The following is a 7,163-nucleotide window of genomic DNA, read 5'->3' as shown; positions in this document are numbered from 1 at the left end:
CTTGAGATATTAACCACCGCGGGTTTCCCCAGACTTCCTGCACCCACGAGCCTTCCCGGATCTGCTACAGCTGGGGGTGAGTGTTCAAGGTTCCCAGCCTGGGGAAGGGATGACAGAGCCACTCACAGGGAGATGAAGAGCTGAAGCAGGGCCGCTTCTCACCTCCAGGCTCAGCAGGGCCCCATAGATGAGGCGTGTGTGCGCCAGGCTCCACACCCGCCCCTGGGATGCTCCAGCAGAGGCAGGGCCAGCTCGCCCTGCCCTGGCCCCAGCCAAGTCCCTGGTGACAGCACTGCAGAAAACCCGGAGGAAACTAAGGGCAGAGGGGAAGCTGGGCCTTCACTCCAGGCCTGAGTCACATCTGTATCTGGGCGCTTCCCGGGCAGCCCAGGTGGTAAAGAATCCATCTGCCAAAGCAGATGGTTCCATTCCTGTGTCAGGAAGATCCCCTGGAGGAGGAGATGGCGGCCCACTCCAGTGTTCTTGCCTGGAGAATCCCATGGTCGGAGGAGCCTGGTGGGCTACAGTCCATGGGGTTGCAAAGAGTCACGACTTAGTCACACGACTGAGCGACCGAACAACATCACCATGACAGAGCACAGGCCCCCAGGGCCAGGAGCGGCATAGCAGGGGCAACCCCACAGGGGTTCCGAGGTCCAGCTCCGAGTGCACGGCCAGAGGTGTGCACCTGTGCCCAGAGGTGACCAGAACAGGGCCATCTCCGCATTTGTCAGCCAGGACAGGTGTGATCCAGACAGGTGAGACGTCTGGGCAGACCCCATGGCCTGCCCCTGGGGCAGAGTCTAGGACACAGCAGTGGCCCCAGAGGGACTAAGACAAGCACCAAAGTCAGGAACCACCCACGTGGCGTCCAGCCCCAGAGCTTTCCCCAGAAATATCTACAGAACTGGAAACCCCACTAACGACCACGGAGGATGGGCTGCCTCTGTCCGACATATCGGGGAGCCTGGCGACTTGCCAGGATCACCCAGCAAGAAAATGGGGGCGCTGGGGTCTGACCTGCGGATTCTCTGATCCAGGAGCCCAGCTTCCGCCATGTGTCCACTGAGCACCGCCCCCCGGCCCAGCCTGCCTCCTGGCTGGTCCAGATGTGGCCTCATGGTCTGGGCAGGCCACAGGGGCACTGGGGTCAGACCAAGGTGCCTGATGCCACTTGGGAAGGGAGCGGGGTGGAACTGAGGTTGCGGGCTGCAGGGCTCAGCTTCCAGAGTTTTGAGGAGAGACCCTCCCCAAAACTGGAACAGGAAGAGACTCTCAAACCAGTTCCCCAGGGTCTGGCCTGACCCAGTTGTTGGCACTCCTGACCTGAGCCAGGCTGAGCCAGGTTTGACTTCCTGCTAGATGGGAGAGGCCCTAGGGCTACCTGGGCCCCTCACACTCTAAATTCAAGCCCAAGAAGCTTCCAGGGGTGGCTCATTCATTCCACAAATTCTGTGTGTGCATCAGCTGTGAGGGGGCCTTCCCAGGGTGAGGGTGCGGTGGAGAGCAGACTGAGGAGGGTCCCGCCCTGGTTGGGGAGACGGATGACCAGAGAGACTCGGCATTAACGCTCACAGTTGGGAGGATGTTTATACTAAGTCTTGTGACTGTCACAGCACAGTAAGGCGGTGCGTTCCTATCCCCTCTCAGCAGCTGGTAGATGAGGCCCCCGAGTGTGGGAGTTCCCGGTTCACATAGCACCAGTACAGCTGGTACACGGCTCTTACGGCCTGCCTGCTGTGTCCCCTAAAGTGAACGTCATTCAGGCAGGTCTACTCTTTGGACCCCATGGGCTATACAGTCCATGGAATTTTCCAGAATACTGGAGTGGGTAGCCATTCCCTTCTCCAGGGGATCTTCCCAACCCAGGGATAGAACCCAGGTCTCCCACATTGCAGGCGGATTCTTTACCAGTTGAGTCACCTGGGAAGCCCCTAAAGTCTGTGCCAAAAGTTTTGTGTCCCTCAAGTTCTGTGCCAAAACCCTAAGCCCCATGGAATGGAATGAGGACCTGGGACGTTCGGGAGGTCATAGGTCAGGAAGGCGGGGCCTCCACCAAAGAGGAGGAGGAGCTAGCCTGTCTGCACACCTAGAAGGGGCTCACCAAACCCGGCCATGAGGGCAACCTGGCTGTGGGCTGCTTGTACCCAGGACCGGGCAAAATAAACATTGTTGCTTAAGCCGCCAAGTCTGTGGCATTCTGTTACAGCAGCAGTGGCGGAGCCAGCCTATGGTCCCGGGAGGTGTGAACCAGAGTTTGTGAAAAATACGTAAAATAACAGTGTGTTAGATGGTGACACATGCAGAGCAGAAAAGTAAAGCAGCAGAGAGGAGTCTGTCTGTGTGTGCACATGTAAGTGTGTACATACTTGTATCTGTGTGTACATGTATGTGTGTCTGTGTGTACACATATGCCTGCTTGTATGTGCGTGTGTGTATACATATGTGTCTGCCTGTGTATGTGCCCGTATGTACATCTGTGTGTATCTGGCAGTGTGTGTGCATGTGTGTCTGTGTGTGTGCATTTATATCTTGTGTATGTGTATACATATGTGGCTGCCTGTGTGCACATGTGTGTGTGTGTGTGCACATGCGTGTTCACAGACCTGTTGGCCAGTTTGGTTGAGGGATTTAGGAACTTGATCTCGGGGCTGGCACTGGCCCTCTGGGGACGCTCCCTCGTGACCCTGCTCATGCCTGGGGTCTCCCCCAGACCCTGGGGGCAGACTCTGCACCTTATTCATTTCTGGGCTCTTACATGCCTGGCGAGGGCACCTCACAAGCTCTCCATCAGCCTCATGCTGGAGGGGTTGCGTAGACGGCCCCCGACAGTGGGGACTGGTGCAAACGAGCATCCGTAGGGCACCTGCCACTCGGGGACGTTGTGTTTGGGGCCTTGGGGGCATCTCATTCAATCACCCTGAGAACCCGGGGAACCTCACCCAGCGGCCTGCCAGATGGGGAAGTGGGGTAACGTGACCGAGGTTGCAGAGAGCAGGCTTCCGCTCAACAGCCACCCCTCCCAGACCTGGGCATGCGGACCTGGCAGCTGGCCACCTTCTTGTGCTGTGGCACAAGAGCCAGGGCTGCAGGGAGCCCACTCCTTCATTCATTCACTCATTCATTCTCCCGAGGGGCGCACCCTGAGCCCAGAGGGAGCAGACAGTGTCTCTGGGACACAATCGGACCCCAGGCCAGCTTCTGCATCTGTGACTGGGGGCCCAGAATGCCCCCTGGGAAAGCTGGCCTGGGGTTGGGGCTGCACTGGGTCCTCCCCTTCCCCTGGCGCAATCATAACCACATAGCCCCCAGCTGGCGCTTTCACAGCCTGGGGGAAGGCCTTGACCCCTCCCTCCTGTCCTGGGTCTGCAGGGGAGCCTTGGACCACCCCTCACCCTCCCTGCAGGCCTGGGTGGGGGGCTGGCAGCCCACTGCCTCTGAAGAGGAGATGCCCGACAGCAGAAGCAGGTGCCCTCGGATGGGCAAAGTTGGGAGGGTCTCAGAATGGGGAACCACAGCCCAGAGGAGGCCAGTATGTCACCCACACACCCCAGACTCACCCTGACAGCTGGGCTTCGCTCCGGGGCAGATGGGACTGTGCCTTGGTGCACTGGGCCAGGAGATCTGCCATGTGGTAGCCCCTCCTGCCCCCTGTCTAAATGACACCCACCAGGGAGGTTCCTGGGGGCCTTCTGCTTTGAGATACCCCTGGCAAGGCAGCCACAGGCTTCCTAGGTGGCCTAACAGTAAAGAATCCACATGCCAATGCAGGAGATGCAGGAGATGCAGGTTCGGTCCCTGGGTCAGGAAGATCCCCTGGAGGAGGAAATGGCAACCCACTCCAGAATTCTTGCCTGGGAAATCCCACGGACAGAGGAGAGTCAGACACGACCGGGCGACTGAGCACGCACACACAGGTGGCACGCCATGACGTATTGTCGGATGAGGTGATGTCATACCAGAGCCCCTCTCTATACATGAAAGTTTGTTTTTTCTGTTGCCATCCCCTCCAGATTTGACAATGCCCAGCACATAGTAGGTCCTCAATAAATGTGGATAAACTCTGAATGGATAAATAAATGAACAAAGGATTTTTACCACTGGGTGGCAGCGGGATTATAAGCGATTTTTTTTTTTTGCTTTAAAGTATTTTTTGCAAAAATTATATAGAATTTCTAACGTGAGAAAAAATGCAGTTATTGCAAAACCTGCACAGCTGGTGTGGCCACAGGGAAATGAAGGGGCTTTTGGCTGAAAGCAGTCCTGCAACCTAGGGTCACAATGACTAATGTGACCTCCACACGTGGCTTGGATGTGGACAGAGCCCAGAAAGAACCAAGCAGTGGGGAGCTGGGGTGGGGCTTCTCCTTTCTCGTCTCTCTCTCTCATTTCCTCTCTGGTTATCACATCGCTGGGCAATCAGTGCAACTCAGGAAGGAAAGCAGGATGGTGGTGCAGCTGGTCACAGCGGTGTTGGGCTATGGGGTACGAGAGATGCAGGGGTCCAGGCAGCTCATTTTACCTCCAGGAGCTTCCTCAGTTTTTCCACCTGTAGAATGGGGTGAAGGCATGGACCTCTGGCTTTTATGAGGAGTGCTGGCTCCCCTCCTGCGCTTAGTACTCACCATGTCCTCAGAGCGGCCCCGTTTCCTTCCCTTTTTCCTGCCCCGCTGCTCACAGGGTTAAGCAAGACTTTGCTGGTTCTTGTTTGCCAGCTGCAAGATCAAACCCTGTAGCAGCTGGCACCTAAAATAGGCCGTTGCTGAAGCTGGCCCTATGAGCAGAGGAGAGGAGCATCCCAAGGAGCGAGGGTCTTCGGCCAGGAACGGGGCTCATCCCTCAGCCTGGGGCCGAGTCTCAGCTCTGTCACTTAGCAGTGGGCACTGCACCCTCTGAAAGTGGCACAGCAGGGCCCGCCTCCCAGTGCTTTTGACAGGGCTCACTCTTCCGACGGGGGCCGTGCCCAGAGGACCCTCTGTCCCCAGTCCTTCCCTGCCATGCAGAGCAGCAGCTCTGCCCCCAGCCTCTGCCTCTGGGGCCCTGCCCCCTCGTCCTCCACCCCTTTCCAGAAGGCCCTGAGCCGGCCCGGAGCAAAGCTGGGGCTGTGCTCTTCTCTCAAAGCTGAAATCAAAGGCTTGAATCGTGGGAGCATCTATGTTACTTGGAGAGTCAGGGCCCATCTCCATGTTAAACTGCTCTGAGCCTTTTCTGTGCCAAATATCCTATAGCGTGACCCTGCTGTGATATCATTGTAGGTAAGCCTCACCTTACAGAGGAGACCAGGTTTATCGCACAGTCAGCACAGAGTCTGGCTCCTAATAGACTTTGAAAAACATTTGTTGAATTGGTAGATGGATGAATGATGGATGATGGATGAATGATGGATGATGGATGGACAGAAATGTGGATGAACAGATAGATGAGTGGATGAAAGGTGAGTGGATGAGTGGCCAGATGGGTGGTGAATAGCTTGGGGGATGGAGGAGTGGGTAGTCAGGTGGATGGGTGGGTGATGAATGGATAGGCAGATAGGTAAGTGGGTAGATGGGTGGACGGGTGGGTGAACAGGTGCGCGGAGAGAAGGTGGATGGGCGGATGATGGATGAGTCGGTAGATGGATGGGTAGGGATGGGTGACTTGGTGGATGGAGGGGTAGATGGGTGGACGGCTGAGAGCTGCCTCTACGAGCTTGTCAGTGGCAGAGCTGGCAAGGGTCTGACTTCAAGGGCAGACCCTTCCTACTCGTCTGGAGTCTGTCACTGAATCTACGTCAGCAACTCGCACATGTTTACCCCTCCACTGAGTCCCAGCACCCTCTGTATAAGGATATGTTTAGTTTCTCCTCCTGGACGTTTCCGGACAGGACCAGTTTCATGGACGTGCAATGCGCCCAGTCACACTGGCCCCACCCCCACAGCTCGTCTGCTGTCACCATCATGAAATCATTGATAATTTTTCCTTTAAGCTCGTGTTTCACGAGTGAAGTGTGGCGGGACGGTGGAAGGGGCACAGGAGCAGGGGAAGCCCAGGCAGGACACGTATTTCTGGTGCCCTGCGTGCACACGGCGTCTGAGCACAGAGCTCTGGTGGACGCACCCTCTGCCCATCCACCCACTCGTCTCCAGCATCCGTCCATCCTCGCACCTTCCTGACCCACCGTCCACCCGTCCACCTGTGAGCAGAACGAGCGCCTGCCAACTGAAACGGTGAGTGAGTTCTATAAACGAAATACATCTGCACACACAAACAAATACAAACGGTGTAATTTTGATGAGCCCACGTACAAGCTAAACACTTCACAACACAGTGTGCATAGCGCAACACAGACGAACAGCAAAAAACGCAAAACTTTGTTTTACTAGTATTATTAATTTTATTGGTGTTTATTCAAAATGCCAATGATGTCAGTTTTTAACTTTTCTTTACTTAGAACAGCACTAAATAGCAAATTTAAAACATCCCGACAAGTCAGGAGGAATAAAAGGGAATGGATGAGGCCCCCCAGAGGGCGGGGACCCTGGGTTTGGCCCTCCTGGGGCACGGGCGGACCCGGCCCCCATCTTGCCCAGAACAGCAGGTGAGGGTCCAGTTGGAAGGGCTTGAGGAGGGCCAGCTCTTGGACTCGCACCTTGTACCGAGACCTGCCGCCCCAAGACCGGCCCGCACAAGGGAAGGGACCAACTGCTCTCTCCAGCTCTGGGAAGCCCGGCCCCGCCTCCCCGCCCCCGTCTGCCCTTCCTACGGTGGGACGCTGCGCCCCCTGGTGGGGATGGGGAGAAGAACCAGGCTGCGTGAACCTGGGGGTCGTTCAGCTCTGAGCCCCACAGCCCAGATTTCTGGCCCCTCTGACCCTGCCAGCCCGCTTCTAGGAAAGCATCTCCACAGGCACACGGGCCGCATGATGGAGATGACATGTGTGCACGATTATCATAGAATGAATAAGCAGAGTCAGGTCAGCACAATGGAAATAACGCCATGCCACGCAGGGGCACTGGGGGTCTTGGCTCCTGTCCCCAGCAGTGCCCCCTGGACGACGATTCCTGGGGACGCGGGGGTGGGAATTGGGGGGGAGATGCCAGGCGGAGGGCTCTCAGGGGATGTTCCAGGAGGGGACTCCGGAGAGTGATACTCATAACCCTGGGGATGAGTTACACCCGCCTCCC

The sequence above is a fragment of the Bison bison genome, unplaced genomic scaffold (genome assembly GCF_000754665.1).
Source record: "Bison bison bison isolate TAMUID 2011002044 unplaced genomic scaffold, Bison_UMD1.0 scf7180017864036, whole genome shotgun sequence".
In the NCBI taxonomy this organism is placed as follows: Eukaryota; Metazoa; Chordata; class Mammalia; order Artiodactyla; family Bovidae; genus Bison; species Bison bison.
This window is presented reverse-complemented; position numbering follows the sequence as displayed.